The sequence below is a fragment of the Antechinus flavipes genome, chromosome 4 (assembly GCF_016432865.1).
Source record: "Antechinus flavipes isolate AdamAnt ecotype Samford, QLD, Australia chromosome 4, AdamAnt_v2, whole genome shotgun sequence".
Taxonomy (NCBI): Eukaryota; Metazoa; Chordata; class Mammalia; order Dasyuromorphia; family Dasyuridae; genus Antechinus; species Antechinus flavipes.
In genome coordinates this window covers 59,194,764-59,218,415 of record NC_067401.1, presented here as the reverse complement: position 1 = coordinate 59,218,415, position 23,652 = coordinate 59,194,764, and the positions used below count along the sequence as shown (strand labels likewise).

Sequence of the window (23,652 nt, the reverse complement as noted above, 5' to 3'; positions counted from 1 at the left end):
GATTTGGAACACTCTTTCATGTGAGTGGTAATAGTTTCAATTTCTTCATCTGAAAATTGTCTGTTCATATCCTTTGACCATTTATCAATTGGAGAATGGCTTGATTTTTTATAAAATTGAGTCAGTTCTCTATATATTTTGGAAATGAGGCCTTTATCAGAACCTTTAATTGTAAAGATGTTTTCCCAGTTTGTTGCTTCCCTACTAATCTTGTTTGCATTCGTTCTGTTTGTACAAAGGCTTTTTAATTTGATATAATCAAAATTTTCTATTTTGTGATCGGTAATGGTCTCTAGTTCATCTTTGGTCACAAATTTCTTTCTCCTCCACAAGTCTGAGAGATAAACTATCCTATGTTCCTCTAATTTATTTATAATCTCGTTCTTTATGCCTAGGTCATGGACCCATTTTGATCTTATCTTGGTATGTGGTATTAAGTGTGGGTCCTTGCCTAATTTCTGCCATACTAATTTCCAGTTATCCCAGCAGTTTTTATCAAATAATGAAATCTTATCCCAAAATTTAGAATCTTTGGGTTTGTCAAACACTAGATTGCTATAGTTGACTATTCTGTCTTGTGAACCTAACCTTTTCCACTGATCAACTAATCTATTTCTAAGCCAATACCAAATGGTTTTGGTGACTGCTGCTTTATAATATAATTTTAGATCAGGTACACCTTCATTTGATTTTTTTTTCATTAATTCCCTTGAGATTCTCGACTTTTTATTGTTCCATATGAATTTTGTTGTTATTTTTTCTAAATCATTAAAATATTTTCTTGGAAGTCTGATTGGTATAGCACTAAATAAATAGATTAGTTTAGGGAGTATTGTCATCTTTATTATATTCGCTCGGCCTATCCAAGAGCACTTAATATTTTTCCAATTATTTAAGTCTGACTTTATTTGTGTGAAAACTTTTTTGTAATTTTGCTCATATAATTCCTGACTTTCCTTTGGTAGGTAGATTCCCAAATATTTTATGATATCAACAGTTATTTTGAATGGAATTTCTCTTTGTATCTCTTGCTCTTGGATTTTGTTGGTGGTGTATAAGAATGCTGAGGATTTATGGGGATTTATTTTGTATCCTGCTACTTTGCTAAAATTATGAATTATTTCTAATAGCTTTTTAGTAGAATCTCTGGGGTTTTCTAGGTATACCATCATATCATCTGCAAAGAGTGATAGTTTGGTTTCCTCATTGCCTACTCTAATTCCTTTAATCTCTTTCTCAACTCTTATTGCAGAGGCTAGTGTTTCTAATACAATATTGAATAATAATGGTGATAGTGGGCAACCTTGTTTCACTCCAGATCTTACTGGGAAGGGTTCCAGTTTTTCCCCATTGCATATGATGCTTACTGAAGGTTTAAAATATATGCCCCTAACTATTTTAAGGAAAAGTTTTTTTATTCCTATGCTCTCAAGTGTTTTTATTAGGAATGGCTGTTGGATTTTATCAAATGCTTTTTCTGCATCTATTGAGATGATCATATGGTTTTTGTTTGGTTGGTTGTTGATATAGTCAATTATGTTAATAGTTTTCCTAATATTTAACCAGCCCTGCATTCCTGGTATAAATCCTACTTGGTCATAGTGTATTATCCTGGGGATGATTTTCTGTAATCTTTTTGCTAATATTTCATTTAAGATTTTAGCATCAATATTCATTAGGGAGATTGGTCTATAATTTTCTTTCTCTGTTTTCAGCCTACCTGGTTTAGGTATCAGTACCATATCTGTGTCATAAAAGGAGTTTGGTAGGACTCCTTCAATCCCTACTTCTTCAAATAGTTTATTTAGCATTGGAGTTAATTGATCTTTAAATGTTTGATAGAATTCAGATGTAAATCCATCTGGTCCTGGGGTTTTTTTCTTAGGGAGTTGATTGATAGTTTGTTCTATTTCTTTTTCTGAGATAGGAGTGTTTAGGATATTTACTTCTTCCTCTGTTAGTTTAGGCAAGCTATATTTTTGGAGGTATTCTTCTATTTCATTTAAGTTGTCGAATTTATTGGCGTAAAGTTGGGCAAAGTAACTCCTAATTATTGCTCTAATTTCCTCTTCGTTAGTGGTGAGTTCTCCCTTTTCATTTTTAAGACTAACAATTTGATTTTCCTCTTTTCTTTTTTTAATCAGATTTACTAAGGGCTTGTCTATTTTGTTGGTTTTTTCATAGAACCAACTCTTAGTTTTATTAATTAATTCAATAGCTTTTTTTACTTTCAATTTTATCGATCTCTCCTTTTATTTTTTGAATTTCAAGTTTAGTGTTTGATTGGGTGTTTTTAATTTGTTCCTTTTCTAGCATTTTTAGTTGCAAGCCCAATTCATTGACCTTCTCTTTCTCTATTTTATACAAATAGGCCTCTAGAGATATGAGATTTCCCCTTATTACCGCTTTGGCTGCATCCCATACATTTTGGTATGATGTCTCATTATTATCGTTTTCTTGGATGAAGTTATTAATTATGTCTATAATTTGCTGTTTCACCCAATCATTCTTTAGTATGCGATTATTTAGTTTCCAATTATTTTTTGGTCTACTTTCCTGTGGCTTTTTATTGAATGTAATTTTCAATGCATCATGGTCTGAAAAGGATGCATTCACTATTTCTGCCTTACTGCATTTGAGTTTGAGGTTTTTATGTCCTAATATATTGTCAATTTTTTATAAGTTCCATGAACTGCTGAAAAGAAGGTGTACTCCTTTCTGTCCCCATTACATTTTCTCCAGAGATCTATCATATCTAATTTTTCTAGTATTCTATTTATCTCTTTGACTTCTTTCTTATTTATTTTGTGGTTTGATTTATCTAATTCTGAGAGTGCAAGGTTGAGATCTCCCACTATTATAGTTTTACTATCTATTTCTTCTTGCAGCTCTCTTAATTTCTCTTTTAAGAATTTAGATGCTACACTACTTGGTGCATATATGTTTAATATAGATACTTCTTCATTATTCATTCTACCCTTTAGCAAGATATAGTGCCCTTCCTTATCTCTTTTGATTAGATCAATTTTTGCTTTAGCTTGATCTGAGATCAGGATGGCTACCCCTGCTTTTTTGGCTTCACCTGAAGCATAGTAGCTTTTGCTCCAACCTTTTACCTTTAACCTGCATGTATCACCCCGCTTCAGGTGTGTTTCCTGTAAACAACATATTGTAGGATTCTGGCTTTTGATCCATTCTGCTAACCGCTTCCTCTTTATAGAGGAGTTTACCCCGTTCACATTTATGGTTAAAATGACCAATTCTGTATTACTTGCCATCTTGTTAACCCCGGTTTATGCTTTTCTCCCTTCTTTCCCCTTCCCCCCCCTTTCCAGTATTAAGCTTGTGAGCACCACTTGCTTCTCACAGCCTTCCCTTTTTAGTATCCCTCCCCCCGCCTTAGAGTTCCTCCCCCTATCTTACCCCTTTCCCTCCCAGTTTCTGTATTCCCTTCCGCTTAGCTTATTCCTTCCCTTTTCACTTTTCCCTTCTCACTTTTCAATGAGGTGGGAGAAGTTTCACCATAGATTGAATATGTCTTAAGATTTTTCACTTAAAGCCAATTCTGAAGGCAGTAAGATACCCACTATATTCATCCCTCTCCATTCTTTCTCTCAGATATACTAGGTTTTCTTTGCCTCTTCATGAAATGTAGTACCCCCACTTTCCCTTTTTTCTGGTACAATGTCCTTTCCACATCTAGTTTCTAGAACAAGGTATACATGTATTCTTTATACATCTTTATAGCCGAAATATAGTTCCCAAGATTAATCTTTACCTTTTTAGATTTCTCTTGAGTTCTGTGCTTGTAGATCAATTTTTTGTTAAGTTCTGGCTTTTTCATCAGAAATAGATGAAATTTGCTTATTTCGTTGAATGTCCATCTTCTTCCCTGGAAAAAGATGCTCAATCTCGCTGGGTAAGTTATTTTTGGTTGCATACCAAGTTCCTTAGCCTTTCGGAATATCATATTCCAGGCCCTTCGATCCTTTAATGTGGATGCTGCCAGATCCTGGGTGATCCTTTTTGTGGCTCCTTGATACTTGAATTGGGTTTTTCTAGCCGCTTGCAGTATTTTTTCCTTTGCCTGAGGGTTCTGGCATTTGGCCACTATATTCCTTGGTGTTTTGATTTTAGGATCCCTTTCAGTAGGGGATCGATGAATTCTTTCAATGTCTATTTTACCTTCTGTTTCTATGACTTCTGGGCAGTTTTCTTTGATAATTTCCTGGAAAATAGTGTCCAGGCTCTTTTTTTCATCATACTTTTCTGGAAGTCCGATGATTCTCAGGTTGTCTCTCCTGGATCTGTTTTCCAGGTCTGTAGTCTTCCCCAGAAGGTATTTCACATTCTTTTCCATTGTTTGATTTTTTTGGATTTGCTTGACTGATTCTTCTTGTCTCCTCGAGTCATTCAATTCCAATTGTTCGACCCTGATTTTCAGTGAGGTATTTTCTTCACTCACTTTTTTAAGATCTTTTTCTAATTATCCAATTGAGTTCTTTTGTTCTGTGGAATTTTTTTCCATTTCGACAATTTTGTTTTCCAGTTCACCAATCCTATTTTTCAAGGATTTGGTTTCTTTATCCACTCTCTCTTTAACTGACTTCTCCAGGCTCTTTTGCCAAGCCTCCCTCTCCTTTTGCAGAGCCTCGCTCTGCTTTTGCCAAGTCTCCCTCTCCTTTTGCAAAGCCTCCTTCTCCTTTTGCCAAGCCTCCTTCCCCTTTTGCAAAACCTCCCTCTCCTTTTCCCATTTTTCTTCTAGCTCCCTTGTGAGAGCCTTTTTAATTTCCTCCATGAGATTCATCTGTGCTGAGGAACATATGATCTCCTCCTTTGGGGATTCACCTGGGGACTGTTTGTTTTTAGTCTCCTCAGGATTTGGAGTCTGCTCTTTATCTGTATAAAAGCTGTCAAAGGTTAAATTCTTTTTCAGTTTCTTGCTCATTCTGTCTAATAATCAAAGACAAACTATCAAAGAAACAGAAGAAAAAAAACCCTTGACTGGAGGCTGCTTTCTTTGGGGGAGGGGCAGGGTATTCGTGAGGCACGGGTCCTACTGTGCTGGCGCCTGCGCTCTGAGATCCGAGCGCTCTCAGACACTGTGGGGGAGGGGTGGCCAGGTCCCGAGAGACTCCAGCTGTTTGGGGTTGTATTCTTCACTCCCGGTGTTTTTAGCTTCTCTGCTGGACTGCTGACTTGCTCCTGTAGCAAAGCTCTCCCCCAGAGACGGCTGCGATCACGCCCCACCCCCTCTCCGCTCTACTCGGCTCTGAGCTGCTATCTGTGCTCTTGCTGCAGCTGCTGCCCACAGACTGCTTCCGATTTAAATACCATCCCCGCCCTCGCGCAAAAACAGACCTTTCTTGACGAGTCTCAAGGATGGTTTCTCTTGGTAAGTAATTGTATGTTTTTTTTCAGTCGAGCATTAATTCAGAGGCATGAAATGAAATGGGTAGTGAGAGAAAAACACGAAGGTTACACAGCAGTGTATTTCCTCTCTGCCATCTTGGCCGGAAGTCCAATTCTAATCTTTAATGTATTATTTTCTTCAGTTACCTTTTTTTAGTTCCTTTCATAGTTGGCCGATTGAATTGTTCATTTTCTCCATTGCATTTTTTTTTCCATTTCACAAATCATGTTTTTGAATGAATGGGTATCTTTTTCATATCTATTTTTAGAAAGTTATATGCTTTTTTCCCATTTCATCAATTTTTAAAAGGATTTTTCTTCAGATAATTTATTTTTTCCTTTTCCATACCATCTTGCAAAGATTTCATTTCCTTTCTCCATTTTTCTTATAACTCTCTTTTAAGATCTTTTTTGAAATCATATAAGAAAACTTTGTGAAATGCAACTAGCTCATAACTCTTTTTGGGGCTTCATCTGGATTTGGTTTTCCTGTAGGAAACTCAGGATTTTTGAGGTCTATTCTTTCTCTTCATAAAAGCTGTCTATGGTAAACTTTCTTTTTGGTTGTTGTTTTATTTTTTCTTTTTTCATTTTTTAAGGGTTGAGGTTTGCTTTTAAGGCAAAGGAGCAACAGCTGCTTTAGTTTGTCCTGGGGCAGTTCTGCTGATTGACTTGTGGTGACAGCCAAGTCCTGTGTTCTTCTGGAGCTCAGCAGTTTACAATTTGCCTTTTGTAACAAATCTGGAAACCACCTGCTTGAAACCATGCCAGACCAGCCTAAGAAACTCACAGAAGATTCCCTGGTATGGGACACCCAACACTCTGGCTCCCTATTTCAGCTTCTTGCCTTGGGCTCCCTGTGCTGCTATTTGGGCTTGGCAGACTGTCCCCCTGCCCATTTGAAACAGACTTGTTCTGAAATTCTTCCAAGGTATCTTCTTCTGGAAATGTGTTTTACTCCAAATATGTATAGGTTCTGCCACTTCAAAACTCATTTCAAGGCTTAATATACTGTTGATTTGAGAAAAAGGTCAGATGAGATCACAGAAAGTCATATCTGCTCTCAACCATCTTGACTCCACTCCTTAAATAATATCCTTGAAATCTAAACCACTAATTCTTCAACAGATGACATTCTCACAAATTTTATATTAGTCTTGTGTGCTAACTTTAAATACTTTCAAAACCTTAATTTATCTAAAACATTATAATGTGTTATGTATTTCATTTATATAAAGCTATGTTCTAATTTTTGTGGGTATTTCTTCTGCCATTACAACTCACAACCTATCTATTTCTCCACATCTTGTACTGTTCTTTCTATAAGTCCTCAGAAAGTATGTAGCCCAAGAGCAAGAAGGTGTCCTTTCATAATTTGAATATTTTGAGATTACATCTGTGCATTTCACAGAAACAAAAACATACTAATGGTAAAAACACCACTGTAATTCCAATTACTTCAAATTATTTTCTGGTAACAATGAATTGAATTATATGCTATTCTTTTCACTGATACAGAATACAACTCCTCTTGTTAAATAATGCTTTTTAGATAATGTTTAGTAGCTGCCTCTTTGAGAAAAAAAGAGATATATAGATGAGATGCTTTTAAGTTTAACCTGCATTATTAACATTTTCTCCATCACTTTCTAAAATCTGGACAATAATGAAAACAATCACTCAATGTTAACATCTTTCAATTATGAAAATTTAAATATTCACACTGAAAATTAATGATCAGGTCTCATAACAGATTTAAGTTGGCTCCATCACACCCCCTGACGTTATCTCTTAGTAAATAATCTATTAGGATTCTTACAAGGTGCTAAGTGGAATCGAGGAGACAGTGGTTAAATCTAGTTTAGCATTGATTTAATCCTACAACAAATAATGATTTCCTAGTGATATAATGAATGGTGCATACTCAGTGTGGGATATATAAGGAGGAGTGTCAGGGCCAGAAAGGACAAGCTCACTAGAAGCTTTCTGAGACTGAGACAGATTCATTCCATAATCCAGCTTTGTTGTGGCTAGAGGCTCAAGCACAAACCTTTGGATTTGAAGACATTTGGAGGAAGCTAGAGGCAGAAGCTGGCAGAGGCAAAGGACTAGTGGCAGGAGCTCTCAGAAGCAAGGAGAGAGATAGGCCTCTAAGAAAGCTAACTCTGCCCCAGGAAAAGAGACAAGACTTTGAAGGACACAATAAAGGATTGGGACTTGTAATGACTGTTTGCACTTGTGATTACTGAACTGAAACTAAGGCTGCCTCCAGAAGCAACCCAAGAAACCTGTTCCCAGAGAACATTATATTTTAGAGAAGAATATTACAATAGTACTCTTTATTATCAGTGCTTAAAAAAATTCATTAGCAAAAATTTCATTACCAAATATGTAGTGATTATCTCACTGAATTTATTGAAGATGAACATTGTATAATAACCACGAAGTGATTAATCTGTAGGTATGACCTACTAATACAACCTTCAGGGATCTAAGGTAACTTCCATGCCAATAAAAGTCACTGATGAAAGACACTAATTACCACTAGATAGCCACCAGAGGGAACTAGATTGAGCAGTGGATAAATTGTCCATTTTGAATTTACAATGATCCAACTTTCTAAATTCAAATCTGGCCTCAGTGTGTTACTAGTTTATAAACCTGGCTAATCATCCAAAGTCATTTTCCTTAGTTCCTCATCTGTAAAATGGGCTGGAGAAAGAAATGCCAAATATCTTCAGCATTTTTGTCTGGAAAACCCCAAATGTGGTCACAAAGAATTGGACATGATACAAATAAGTGAATCACAATAAACACCATTCTGTCATAATCATATACTACATTATTTCCTTCATAGGCATACTAAAAGTCAATTATTGAGCTACTTCCACTGACCAAATAAGATGATACTGAGAAGAAAGGTAGAGATGACTTTGTGATGCTAAGTTGATAAAGCCTAAAGCTTCTTCTTAGAATGTAAAATTAACAATGGGGCATCAGAAATTATTTTTTATCTATATCTGAGAATTTAGACCAGGTGAAGAAGTATTTGTTAAATCTGGATCAATTGATGAAGTCAAATTGGCTCTAAAAAAAGGCAGAAAAATTATGTTGAAGGATTTAAGTCAAACAATATTGAAAGGGATTGAGTGCTGAACATACCTATCCAAATAGTCCTGACACTTCCAATGATGGTTTTGTGTTCCTTAAATATACACCATTTGACTGTGGCAAGGAAGAAACTGTTAGATTTTGTTCAGGGTTAGAAATCATGCCAAACAGAATAACATTGCTGAAGGATTTCCAGAACAGGAATAAGGGGAGATCATCATTCAATTTGCTTCACAGGAAATAGCTATAAAAGCTCTAAAGAAACACAAGGAAAAGATAGGGCACAAATACTTTGAAATCTTCAAGAACAGCTGGACAGAAGTTCATATTCATCATAATTTACTTCAAAAGGTAATGGGTATTCAGACAAGTCCTTGTAAAAGGCCTGGGGCTGGCAGATGTTATAACAGCATTAGTAAAGGAGCTGGCTTTAAAAGAATGAAACAGGAGGCCTGCATTGAAGGATAGGGGGGCTATTATGACTAGCATGAACATAATGATGGATATGGATTTGGGTCAGATAGACTTAGAAAAGATTTCAATTAGTGTTTTTTCAGGAATGTTTAATCATATGTATGGAAATAGTGGCTCCACTTTCAAGAATACAAGATATCATTGTGTATACATAAGAGGAATATCTTACAAAGGAAGTGAACATGATATTTACATTGCTTTTTTTTTTTTTTCACCATTCAACCTTATTCAAGTACACATTGAAATTAGACCTGATTTCAGTGATGGCAGAAACAGATATAGAATTTGCTACTCATGAAGATGCTGTGGCAATTTTTGAAACAGTTTATGTCAAAAGACAAAACAAATATGCACTATATATATATATATATATATATATATATATATATATATATATATATATATATATTTCTTCCTGAATTCTACAGTAAGAAAAAGTGATAGTGTCTATGGTAGTCAAATGATGAGAGGCATGGGCTTGTCAAACCAATCCAGTTACTGTGATCCAACTAGCTAATAGCGAGTTGTGGTTATGGAAGAGCCGATAGTATCAAAAGAGTATGAGCTGATATGACCCAATTTAATAGAAAAAGGCCAGTGATTTCCAATCAAATATTCCACAGGAAGCCAAAGAATGGTGAACATCTACTAGAGTAAAAGGAACTATATATCTATGGGAGTGAACAGCATGTGATGGACATCTGTCATGCCTAATATGAGTGGTGGATGAGGAATGTAATTCTGATAATTTATTCTTGGTCAACTTTTTTTTTAAAAGAAAAAGGGAAACAAAAATTAAGTGTAACAGTTTTTCAATTCAAATGTGTGGTTTATCCTTACTATAAGTGGAATCAGGATTGTTTTAAAAACTTCAGATTCAGTATTTTGGAACACAGAAAACCATTCACCTTGGATCTCATAATCAAGTTGAATAAAGACTATAAATTTACACAATTTCAGCTTTTCTCAAAGTAGTTATGTTGTAAGAGTAAACCAGTAAACCTATTTAAGTTAAAGCAATTTCAATTATATTAAATGTATAGTAAATTACATGAAAAACTTTGAAATAATTTTGGGAGATTTTTTTAATAAGATAAATTTACATGCTGTGTTTGCAATTCAATAGTAAAACATTTGGCATATTTGCTCTGTTTTTTTTTCACTTACTATCTTGTTAGGCACAGACACTTATTTTTTTAAGTGTTGAGAATAATTTTAATTTGTTATATAGATCCCTTAGGATTTGGTCTAGATATTTGTATTCGTTTCTGAGGTCTATATTTAAATGTTTCATTGTACTGTGACTTCCTTTTAGGTGTATTGTGCTAAAAGAAACTCGTTAAATAAATCTTCCTTACAATCATTTGGCACAACTTGTTCAGCCATTATATACTTGATAATATCCTCTCGATTTCAATTTTTTATGAGCAACTAAAGTGAAGAGTGGATAGAGTTCTAGTCCTAGAATGAGAAGGATCTGAGTGCAGATCTGTCCTCAAACATCTACAGGTCATGTAACCCTGCATCAGTCCACTTAATCTTTTTGCCTCAGTTTCTTCATTTGCTAAATGTTCTGGAGAAGGAACTGAAAAAAAACACTCCAATGTCTTTACTAAGAAAACCCCAAATGGAGTCACAAAGTGTCAGAGATGACTGAAAAACAATTAACAATAGCCAGCAAGTTTCGTTTCACCTTTGAAGTATTATGTTTCCAAGTGCTCAGTTCTCTTACTTTATTGTTTAATAAATGATGCATGAATTAAAGATAAAAAAAAAAAACTATGTAGTCTGTGCCAACTTCAATTTAAGTGCAAAGGAGACAAATTAAAATAGTTTTTTTAAATAAATATTTCTTGCCCTTTCAGATATATTTTAAATAGATAAGGGTATTTTAGTCTTGAAAGAATTGATGAATAAAGTCTAGGGAAATAACCATTCCAGAAAGATCAGTGTGCACTGGATAATAATTCCTGAAGTAAATAAGAAGTAAACAGAAAGGAAAGGTAGTAGGATAGAACAGTGTGATGACCAAAGTAGCAACCAGGATACCTTAGAATCAGTCAGAGTCAGGATAAGCAAAAGTCCTTAATCTTTATTCTTGGTCTTTAGAGGTAGAAATGAAGGGGATGGAAGCAGAATCTCTGCATCCTCCTACTTCCCCGTCCACCGAAAAAGTGACCTCGGCTTGTCTTACTCCATCTGTAGTCCCTTCTACAATCCTGTGTATATACACTAATCATCAAGTCAGCATAAGATAGTGGGAAGGGCCCTTTTCCAAGCATATGCCCATAGAATATTGTCCAATCGGTAGTTAGCCTTAAGTGCTCGGCTGTCCTGACCTCAGTGCATCAACTCAACAATTTCAGCCCTCTACATCTCTTGCTTTCTTTTGTTTTAGAACACAGGCGGTCACGCCATCTCTGACTTTTCAGGGAAGTGAGAGCCCCCAAAAGGAGGTGATCATGCCCTCCCTGACTTCTCAGAAAGGGAGGTGAAAGCACTAAAAAGGAGATGATCATGCTGAAATCTCAGAAAGGGAAATGAAAAGCACCAAAGGGAAGTGGGGATCGCTAGTGGGTTTCTGGGCTTAAGGGTCTTATAGAAACAGGTATGCACAAATCCATCAGCATGGTGGGTATTACACGAGCATACAACAATAATACACAGGCTATTAGTGATGACTCTCCCCACAGCTGGTGCAACAAACATGAATTGTACATGTAAGTAGTGCTATAACAGAAAATATAAATTAATATGGCATTGTAAAAGATTTCCAGAAGTCCTAGAAGGAGGATATATAAACAGCAGTCCCACATATACCTTCTTCAGCACCCAAGAGATAGTACAAAACCAATCTATTGTCCATTGCTTCACATGTCAGAGAATCCAATGATTCCTACAAGTTTTTGAAGACCTGCAACAGTCTTTTTATGTGTTAGGGAATCCAATGACTTCAGCAGATTTTGAAGTCCTGCAAGAGTCTTATCATTTCTCACAAAATCCAATGATTCCTGAGGGTTTTGAAGTACTACAACAGTCTTATCATGTCTCAGAGAATCCAATGATTCCTGAGTGTTTTGAAGTCCTACAATTTTTGATGTCCATGAGTCAAACACCATAACTGCCATGCTCTTTCAGTGGTGAGCATAGTCATCAACGGAACCACCTGATGTTCATTGGGTCTCCTCCTTCATTTCAAGGGTCTGCTCCATCTCTCTCCGATGGACAAGACAAATATGGCTTGTTGGCACCCATCTGATTCCTTCTCCATCTGTGGAGATATGTAAACCCTCTCCCCCAAGCAGTTAGCCTATCTGGTCCCTTCCATTCACCACTTTCTGGGTCTTTCCACATCACCTGGCAATTATCTAAAGATAGTGGAGCTGCTTGCACTGGACACTGCCCTTCCAGTGGATTATAAAACCTGTCTGCTGGAGCCAGTGTATCTTTGTCAAAAATCAAGAAGTTAACAGTATAAAGAGCTAGGTTTATCTGTGGCTCCCCCTTTCTTTTTGTTTTTGGAGGAGCATCTTAATGTCTCTGTTTCTCCTCTCTACTATTGCCTGTCCTTGAGGATTAAAGGGTATGCCAGTGGCATGTAAAATTTTATACTGTGAACAAAAGTGTGCAAAATATTTAGAATTATATGCAGGTCCGTTGTCTGTTTTTATGGCTTGTGGCACACCCATAATTGCAAACCACTTGGGCTATCTCTTTTGCTGCTGATATTGCAAAAGTGAATCCTGAAAAAGGGTCTACCACAACATGGATAAAAGACAGATAACCAAAAGATTTATAATGGGTCACATCCATTTGCCAAATGTCATTGGGTCTGAAACCATGAGGTTCTTCCCTGGAGGCAGTGTAGGAGCATGGAAAGGAAGGCAAGCTGTACACACTTTTACTATGCTCCTTGCTTCCTCTCTTCTTATTCCAAATTGCAAACATAAAGCCCCAGCAGCCTGATGATATTTAAAAGGAGATTCTTAGGCTTCTTGAAATAAAGGAGTATTGGCCAGCATAGTTAGAAGGCTATCTGCCTTTGAATTACCATCAAAAATAGTACCTGGAAGTCCACTATGAGAGTGGATATGCAAGATATAAATCTTACCTGAATGCTTTCTCACTTGCTCTTTAAGTTTCTTAAAGAGCTGATATATATTAGAGGCTACAAATTTTATTTGGGCTGTAGCAATTCTTTGTACCACACCTACTGAATAGGCTGAATCAGATTTTTATATTTGTATCTCCTGGATAATAAGTAAGAGCTAGAAGGATTGTATACAATTCATTCTGCTGAGTGAAGTACTCTCTTTATAGTTAAGTCACAAGAGTATAACAGTGCAAATATTATGTTTGGATGTATCTGTAAAGATAGTTGGTTCTTTAAGAGGAACTTTAGAAACCTTCTCTTCAAGAATCCTTCACCAGTTATGTAATAGTCTTGAATGGAGACCCTTGTGTAAAATTTGGAGCCATGGCTAATAAAATTTGCCACTTCAGGATGGTTTCATAGCATACATTAATTTGTGCATTAGTATAAGAGGTATATATCTTGTCAGGTCTTATCCCAGATAATTGTACTGCTCGCATAATGGTCTTTAATAAAATTCTAGCCACAAGCACTGGGTGAGGAGTAAGGCTTTGTTCTAGTTATGCTGGAAGGTTCACCCACTCTGTCACACTGTCTCCTTGATGAAGGACTGCTGTGGGTGTTTCTTTTGTTGCAAAAACTGATATTTCCAAGGGTTTTCGAGTGACTCTTTCAACCACATTGCATAAAGCCAGTTCAACTTCTATCAAAGCCTCTTGAGCTTCTTTTGTAAGCTGGCATGGTGAGTTTAAAGCAGTGTCACCCCTTAAAATGTCATAATGGTTGTAATTGATAGGTAGTCAAGCCTAATACTGGACGAATCCATTGGATATCTCCTATCAATTTCTGAAAGTCATTTAAGGTGTTTAGCTTCTCTGTTCTTAAGGAAAGTTTTTGTGCTGTAAGCACCTTGGGATATACGTCATATGCTAACTATTGAAAAGGAGCATGTCTTTGAATTTTTTTCTGGAGCTATGTGCAATTTGTAGTACCTTAGTGTTTCCATGGTCTTTTGTAGACATGCTTCTAACATTTGTTCCTCAGGTGCACATCCCAATATATCATCCATGCAATGTAATAACATTACTTTTGGAAATGCTTTTCTTACTGGAGTAAGAGCAGCAGCAACATACATTTGACACATAGTAGGGCTGTTTTTCATTCCCTGTGACAGAACTTTTACTGTCCAATCATATCTTTTATAAGGCTCACCTAAGTTAACGCTGGGCATTGAAAGGGCAAATCTTTTCATATCTTCTTTATCTAGAGAGATAGAATAGAAACAATCCTTAATGTCTATAACCCAAAGAGGCCATTTTCTAGGAAATTGAGGAGATGGAAGCCTAGGCCAAAGAATTCCCATAGTTTCCATCTGTTCATTTACCTTTCTTAAATCAGTCAACATCCTCCATTTTCCAAATTTCTTTCTTACAACAAGTACTGGGGAATTCCAAGGACTTAGAGAAGGTTGTAAGGGTCCTTGATCAAGTTGCTCCTGTACTATATCTAATAAGGCCTGAATTTTATTGCTACCTAAGGGCCACTGTTCTATTCACACTGGTGTATCAGTTTTCCATTGGATAGTGTTGGAATCCTTACTAACTGCTAACTAATTAGAGTTGATCTAATCTTACAAGATTTTGGCCAGAACCTGAAACAAGATACTAAGTAGAACTAATTAATACAAGACTTGTGTTCATACCTTTACTCATTGGAGTTCAATGAGTTCACACCTCCCTTGAAGCTCTTTGGGCCAGAGAGCACTATGGGAGAAAACCCATAATCCCTCTCTCTCGTATCCCACAATTCCTCCCTCTTGTATAAAAGGAACAGACACAGAGCACTTTGAGAGATTTCACCGGAATGACATGAAGAGCGGTGCTGGCTCTGGAGGCTGAAGAAAGCAGAGGCAGAAGCAAAGGACAAAGCGGCAAGAGATCTTGGAACCAAGCAGAGAGATAGGCCTCTAAGCTAACCGGGCTATATTGGAGATAGTAAAAGATCTGAACTTTTATAACCTGGCTGCATTTGGGAAGAAGATCACAACAGGATAGGAACAAGTGAAAGTGTTGGCAGGCCTTCAACAGCAGCCATGCCTAAAAAATCAAAGTACTCATTTTTAATCCTATTTGTTGTAAAATGTCTCTTCCCCACAGATTGATAGGGATTTTTTCAACTATAAAAGGAGTAAAAACTTTTTTTTCACCTTCAAAAATCCATCTCAAAGGAGTAGGACTAACTTCAGCTGCTATTGATCCCCCTATGCCAGACATGTAGATGTTTTCCTTAATCTTTGGCCAGTGAGTAGGTCAGTTGGCATCTCTAGTGACTGTATGATGTGCACTTGTGTCTACCAATCCTTCGAATGGTATGCCATTTATAGAGATAGTGAGCATAGGTCGGTCAGCTGTCACAGTGGCTGTCCAGTATATTCCTGGATTTTGTTGCTTGGAGTCAGAAGTTGGGTGACTATCACCAGATTGCTTATTAGGAGTCTGTAGTAGTAAACCTGATGCTACTACTTCTCCTGGGTGATAAGTCACACATTGTCTACCTGTATTAGTGACTGGAATATTATCTACACATTCCCCAGTTTCCCACACCAATGTATGGATGGACATTGTTTTATAAGCACTCTCAGGAGGTGAAATGGTCAAGCCTACTGTGCCTGGAGGCAAGAGATCCATAGGCTGGAGAGGAACAGATTTCACCTCTCCAGGGGGGGTATCTCAGTTGTCCCAGCTGCATACAACTCTGTTCTCCGCAATTGTTATCCCTTTCTTCCATCAGGTTGCTTCCTGATTGATTGTGTAATCCCTTTCTCCCATCATATGACTTTCTGGCTGATTGGTCATGTCTGGGTACTGGACTGCTAGGCACTCTCTGGGTGTAGCATCAGCTGCCATCATGCCCCAAGTATTTTTTGTCTTGGGCCCTGGGGCTGGGCCCCTCATCCCATTTCCCTGAAACAGTCTATATTTGATGCCCAATGGAAGCCTCTATTGCATTTTGGACATGGGGTTTTGGGTCTTGTTCTCCCACCCTCTTTTCTCACTCTGTCTCTATACCAACATTGAGCTTTCAGATGCCCTACTTTACCACATTGAAAGCATTGATGAGTCTCTCTGGAAGTCCCTTGCCAAAAGGGATCCTGTCTTCCCATGTTGAGATCTTGGGAAGTCTGCATCATAGCCTGGCTTTAAAAGGCATTTGTGCCCACTGTGGCACAGCGTCTTATGATCTCCTCTAAAGGAGCATTCTTGGGTAGTCCTAGTATAATTCTTCGACAAACCTCATTAGCATTTTCTTTAACAAGTTGCCTTATCATAATATCTGTTACTGCATTTTCACCATTAGTTCGTATGATAGATGTCTGCAGACGTCCCACAAATCAGCAAAGGGTTCATTTGGCCCCTGTGTTATTTTTGTGAAGGCTTCACCCTTATTATTATTTTTTTTAATTTGAAAATAGTATATTTCAATCTTCATTCAGACCCATTAGTTTAAAAGTGGATTTGGATAGTACATTCCATGTTGAGTCTTTGGGAATTGTTTTGGATCATTATGTTGCTGAAAAGAGTTAAGTCTATAATTGATCATCTCACAATGATATTCCTTTTGCATATAGTGTATTCTTAGTTCAGCTCACTTCTCTCAGTATCAGTGCTTTCCTTATTCTTCTGAAATCTACCTGCCCATTATTTTTAGAGCACAATAATATTCTATTACACTTATGTATCACATCCTCTTTAGACATTCCACAGTTGATGGACATCTCCTCAATTTCCAATGCTTTGCCCCACTAAAAAGAACTGCTATAAATATTTTAATAAATGTATGCCCTTTTTCATTTTTTAGCATCATTTCAGATACTAACCTAGTATTTGTATTACTGAATCAAAGGGTATACACAGTTTCATCTCTTTTGTCATAGTTCTAAATTGCTTTCTGGAATGGTTGGATTTGTTTACAACTCCACCAATAATGCATTGGTGTTCCAATTTTTCCATATCCCCTCCAAGATGAATCATTATCTTTTCCTGTTATCTTATCCAAAAATCAACTTTAAAGTTGTTTAAATGCAGTTCTCTTTCTTTTTTTTTTTCCTTTTTTTAAATAACTTTTTATTGATAGAACTCATGCCAGGGTAATTTTTTACAACATTATCCCTTGCATTCACTTCTGTTCCGATTTTTCCCCTCCCTCCCTCCACCCCCTCCCCCAGATGGCAAACAATCCTTTACATGTTGAATAGGTTACAGTATATCCTGGATACAATATACGTGTGCAGAACCGAACAGTTTTCTTGTTGTACAGGGAGAATTGAATTCAGAAGGTATAAATAATCCAGGAAGAAAAACAAAAATGCAAGCAGTTTATATTCATCTCCCAGTGTTCTTTCTTTGGGTGTAGATGCTTCTGCCCACCTTTGATCAATTGAAACTGAATTAGCTCTCTTTATCAAAGAGATCCACTTCCATCAGAATACATCCTCAAACAGTATCATTGTTGAGGTATATAATGATCTCCTGGTTCTGCTCATTTCACTTAGCATCAGTTCATGTAAGTCTCACCAGTCCTCTCTGTATTCATTCTGCTGGTCATTCCTTACAGAACAATAATATTCCATAACGTTCATATATCACAATTTACTCAACCATTCTCCAATTGATGGGCATCCAATCATTTTCCAGCTTCTAGGCTTCACCCTTATTATTTTTATTGGGGAGAGAAGTCCATGCTTTGATAGCAGCAGCAGCAATTTGCCCATAAGCTGCTAAGCGGTAATTAATCTGTACTGAAATTTCTGCATAAGAACCTACACCTGTTAGTTGGTCACAGGTGATTGGAGGGTTAACTCCAGTATGACTATTTTGTTGGGCTTGTATCCTACAGAGTTTACTATATCCAGAAAGCCACAACAAGTTTTGTACAGGTTCTAAGCATGTCCTTGCTATAGATTTTAAGTAACTAGGGATTAAGAATTCATAAGTCATATTCTGTAATAACATCTTAACATAAGCTGATATAGCCCCATAAAGAGTGCAAGCCTTTTTCAGGTCTTTGAGGATTTCTATATCAAAAGAATCATATCTTCTACTTTCTTGATCTGAAGAGTTAAACTGTTGAATTACAGGGTACATTTCCAGTTGCAAATCACCTAAATTCTGCTCTTCTTTGGTGGCTTTAAGTACTGCCTTTTGCAATCTAGTCATAGAAAGGGGTGTTTTTTTGGGGGAAGGTGCTGGAGATGTCACTGCCCCTCCCACTACTCTTCCCCCCTCCATCCCAGATGGTGAAGTTGATGGGGGTGTGTCAAGAACCAGTTCCAATTTAGGTGGAGTTGAAGCTGCTTTGTGAGAGTGAATATCACCAGACCCTTCACCACACCCTTCATCCTCACTTAACTCCCCATGCCCTCTAATGATATCACTTTTAATCCTTCCTTTAGCCTCCTCATTTTCCTCATACTTCCTCATCTGACCATTCTGAAAACTTTTCTTTTTTCTATAACTTGCAGGATTTTTTAAAGCCAATTGTATTATGATGTATATACACACAGATATATGGGGTTTCTTTGGAAATTGATTCAGAACCATTATCATTATAATATTCACATAATTGATCTCCTACAAGTTTCCAATTATTTAGGCTTATCTCTTCTTCTCCTAAGATCCAAGGGGATGTACACTCTAATGTATCCAGGAATCCATCAATCTGCTTCCAAGTCATAAATAAGCCCTCTTTCTTTATCAGTATGAGTATGCTTCATGCAGATCTCCTTTGGGGTGGGGTTGGAAGTGGGGCTGGATCTGAGGCTGGGGGAGAATATTTTCCCAATATCTGCCCCATTGCAGCTAAAAAAGCTTACTAGTTTAGCCTCTAACAAATTAAGTTCCCTGTTTCTCTATTAAAATACTCACCCTATTTCCTGGTTACTGGAGACTTCTTCAGTGAAGTTGGGGTCCTTGGGCCCCATGCTCAGGCGCCAAATGTGATGACTGCATTAGCACCCTGGATACCTTAGAATCAGCCAGACTCAGGATAAGCAAAAGTCCATAGTCTTTATTCTTGGTCTTTACAGGTAGAAGTGAAGGGGATGGAAACAGAATCTCTGTGACTGCCTTCTTCCTCCTCCACTGCAAAAGTGACCCCGGCTTGTCTTACTCCACCCCCTAGTCCCTCCTACAGTTCTCTGTAAACACCAATCATCGAGCCAGCACAGTATAGTGGGAAGGGCCATTTTCCAAGCATATGCCCATAGAATATTGTCCAATTGGTAGTTAACCTCAAGTACTCGGCTGTCCTGACCTCAGTGCATCCACTCAAGAGTTTTAGCCCTCTACAGAACAGTAGGCCAAGATGTATATGTTGTGTTATGGTGGGAACCAGGATACCTTGAATGGTTGGACTAACCCAGGGGTCCTCAAACTATGACCCATGGGCCAGATGTGGCAGGTGAGGACAATTATCCCCCTCACCCATGGCTATGAAGTTTCTTTTTTAAAGGCACACAAAACAAAGTTTTTGTTTTTACTGTAGTCTGACCCTGTCTGAGGGTCTGTGAACTGGTCACCTATTTAAAAAGTTTGAGGATCCCTGCACTAACCAATAACATATTCAGAGGGTTATATAAGCTATCTATGCCTGATGATGATAAAAATAGCTATTCTTATATACTGTCTACAATATAGACAGTTCTTTGCAAATATAGTATTCGGTCCACCCAACAACTCTGGAAGACAGATATTATTATTATCTTTATTTTGCAGCTGAAGAAACTGAGTTAGAGGTAAAAATTACCTGTCCAGGGTCACAGAGTTAAAAAGTAGATTTTAGCTCAGGCCTTTTTGACTTCAGTTCTACCATTTTATCTATTGTGCCATGTAGTTTCCTCTACAGATGACATATTTGAAAAGTGATAAAAGATAAAAACATGACTGGAAAATTAAATTAGTAAATCATGTAATGAGAGGGAGAATTAGAAGACAGATTGAATGTTGTACATATTAGCAGATCTATACCAATATAAGTAAATCCCCCTATAAAAGTTTTATGCAAAGAATAGCATAATATGAGGACATAGGTATAGATATCATAGTCAGTAATGCATGGTGTGATCCACTGAAATATTGAATTGTATGATTTAATCAAATTTTGGTAAAATTATCAATTGATCTATGATCAAAGATTATAGAGAAAGAAAGGAGGTTTGAGGTCATATTGTCTAAATTGCATCATTTCTAAAGATGCAAAATTAAAGACATTAGTAGTTCAATGTTTTTTTCAGGGTGCCAGAGGTTGTAAATGCTAGATATGTCTTTTGAACTCAGAACTTCTGTCTCACAATCCAGTACTTTTATCATGTACTCTTCTGCATATAAATGATGAAGTTACAACTTCAAAGGTTAAAAGGTTAAAACAAGAATTTTTTTAAAAAAGGCTAAATGAACATATCAAAACTCTGGCAACTTCCCAACTTCCCTTAATGGTACTGCTGTCTTAAATATTACATGCATGCACACACACACACACACACACACACACACACAGAGAGAGAGAGAGAGAGAGAGAGAGAGAGAGAGAGAGAGAGATATTACATTACAAATATATTTAATGACTACTGGGCTTCATTTAGTTCGTGCCCAAAGTGGAAAGAATATAATATAGAAACATCATTGGTTCTGAAATTAAATATTACTTGATCAAAGTCACAGATCTAAAAATTTCTAGATATGCAACCCTCAGAAAATCATTTCCTGCATTTCATTTTCTTCTCGTGTCATATGGAGACAATACTAGTGGCAAAAATCCAAAAGGCTATTGTAAAACAATAAAGCACCAAATAAACATTTGCCTTAATTACTTAATATATTACAGTGGAGGTTTTAAAACACCTACAAAAGAGCAAACTATTATTTTAAAAATCTGATTTTAAAAACAAATCTCCATTGAAGTAATTTTATAGGAAAGACATACATACCTTATATGGTCTTATTTTCTTATTAGCATCTCATTTAATTGAACTTTTCATTTTTTCCTATAGTTACTCAGTTTTGTGTGATTTGTTGTATTTTAAACATTGACTTCCGTGTAAGCAGTCATGTAAAATATTGATATCATCTCGGCTTTGTAATAAAACTGCCAAATTCTCTATTCATCACATGGATATTTATGGGTTTGTTTAATTTATTTTCCTCTATTTGTTTCTATTCCTTAAGGCCAGCTGGATGATTGCATTGACCAGCAATCAGACTGCTAGAAGGGTACTACTAAGGGTTGCTAGGAAACTATACCTGCATATCCACAATACATTTCTTTTGGCCATTCACTAAATAATTCTTTTTAATAGAAGCTTTAATTTGATTATTATTTTAAAAACTCATAGACTAAATCACTAAATTGTCATTATTAAAGAAGACAATGAGAATAATGGAACTACAGCTAATGACAACATTGGTTTTTTATTAGTTATAAATAGTTGAACATGGCTTTGTCATATTGTAAATTTGTATCTAATATGATGACATTTTCTACAAAGGACACTTTGAGAAATTCTACCCCTTGGTTTATTTTTTCAACTTTAATTTAATCTACAATTATCTTGTGAATGTTATATTTTCATCATGTATTCTTAGATACAAATTCTACATGCCAATTTTAGCATGTATTTTATATTTGGGCAATCATAATTTTACCCAAATTATAGAAAAAATTAATAAACTATATTAGATACAAACTTACCCAGAAAAGAAATTTATCAGTGCTTAAAACCTTGGCACTGCCAATTCAACACCAGAAATAGGTGTGTTATCAATGAAAATAATATTAAAGAATAAGTAATTATCATTTACTTTGCTGCTGCATACTAAAAATCCTTAAAAAAAAAAACAAAAGTCCTTTCAACCTGATTGATAGCTGAAACTTTCCATGCATGTTGTCTCCCTGTACATTTTGGAGCTCTTTGAGAGCAGAGAGTATCTTAGCTTTCTACTTGCGTCCCTAGAATTTAGTAGTGTTTTGCCCAAGAGTGTTAATTAAATACTTTTTAAAATTAATCCACATAAATATTTTTCTTATGTTTAAATGATTTATTTATAAAGAACATAATAGAAATATATTGTTGGAAATGCTGGATCATGAAGAATCTATATATGTATACTGGAGGTAGAGTTGTTAGACTTAGGTTTGAATTTCAACTCTCACTTACTTAGGCATGTCACTTTATCTCTCTTGTCCCTAGTTTTCTGGCAAAATAATGTAACTGTACTAAAAGTTCTATAAGGTCTATTTTAGCTTTGAATTTATGGCTTAATTATCAAATTGATGCAGAGCACAGAATTCTCTTAGGAGGTGTCCAGGTAAAAACCTGAGATGCCAATTTTTTTCCCAAAACTTTTTGTTATTTCTTTGTCATAATACTTAGTCAATTTTGTTTTTCTTTTTTAAGTTTCTGTCTTTAAGCAATTAGACTGTCTTATCAATGGCCTTCCCTTGGCAGATACTTTGTATAAGGACAAATTAGAGAAAATCAATAAGGGGAGATAGCCATGAGACATCCATTTTAGAACCCTAGAGAGTCAGCAAGCATTTATCACTTACTATGTTGTTCCAGAAATTATTCTTAGACCTGGAGTTACAATGAAAGACAAAAGCATGATTTCTATTATTAGGAATTCAAGTTAGAAAAAGGCTGAAAAAAATCAAATATTGACATACATATAAATTATATAAATAATTAAGTGAAAAAACAATAAATTCTCACCAAGGAAAATAACAATAAATGAATGGTAAAGCGGGTTCTTACCAAAAGTGGGATATGAGGGAAATGTCATATTGGAAAAGGCTTTAAATAGCCAAATGGAAGTTTTTATAATAAATACTGGAAGTAATCACAAGCTAGAGGCAAAGCTAAACTTTTGAACAATCAATTTGTCAGCTAATGGGAGGAAAGATTGGAGTTTAGGGAAACTTGATAGATGTTATTCATGAAATTATTGCAATAGGCAAGGTAGGAAGGGAGGAGACACTAGGTCAAATAGTATGTGTGGAGGAAGGGAGATATATACAAAAAATGTTATAAGGGTAAAAATGAAAGAACCTCAGAATTTATTGGATATAAGTCCATTTGGGGAGAAAAGAGAATGTTAATGAAGAGTTGAGAATGACAGGTAGGACGTAACTATTATTTTCTTGGAGGTTCTTAATGTCCTTTGTAGCAAGAGAGAAGTGTGGAAGATGTGAGGATTCAATGTAAAATAATAATGACTTCTGTTTTTTGGATATGTCCATCTCAGAACAAAAATTAGCTAAAAGTTGTATACTGTGAGAATTTCCTTATACTGATCTCCATGAAAAATGAAATAAAATAAACAATCCAAGTGTTTAATACTATCACATTTACCATCTGAGGACTATAAAAACATTTCCTTATAAATGAAATTTTGTGTTTACTCAGCATTAATATGTTGGTAATGTCCCAGTATACTTTTAGAGACTATCAGAACTCAGCATACACAGCACTGATAGGGATAAAGAGCCAGGATTGCTTATAAATTAGA

The 23,652-nt window shown here is 36.2% G+C and overlaps 1 pseudogene; it reads left to right on the top strand.

The window, feature by feature from the left end:
• The first annotated feature begins 6,176 nt into the window (after positions 1 to 6,176).
• On the top strand, positions 6,177 to 9,638 carry LOC127561253 (heterogeneous nuclear ribonucleoprotein H-like; annotated as a pseudogene).
• Positions 9,639 to 23,652: the final 14,014 nt, after the last annotated feature.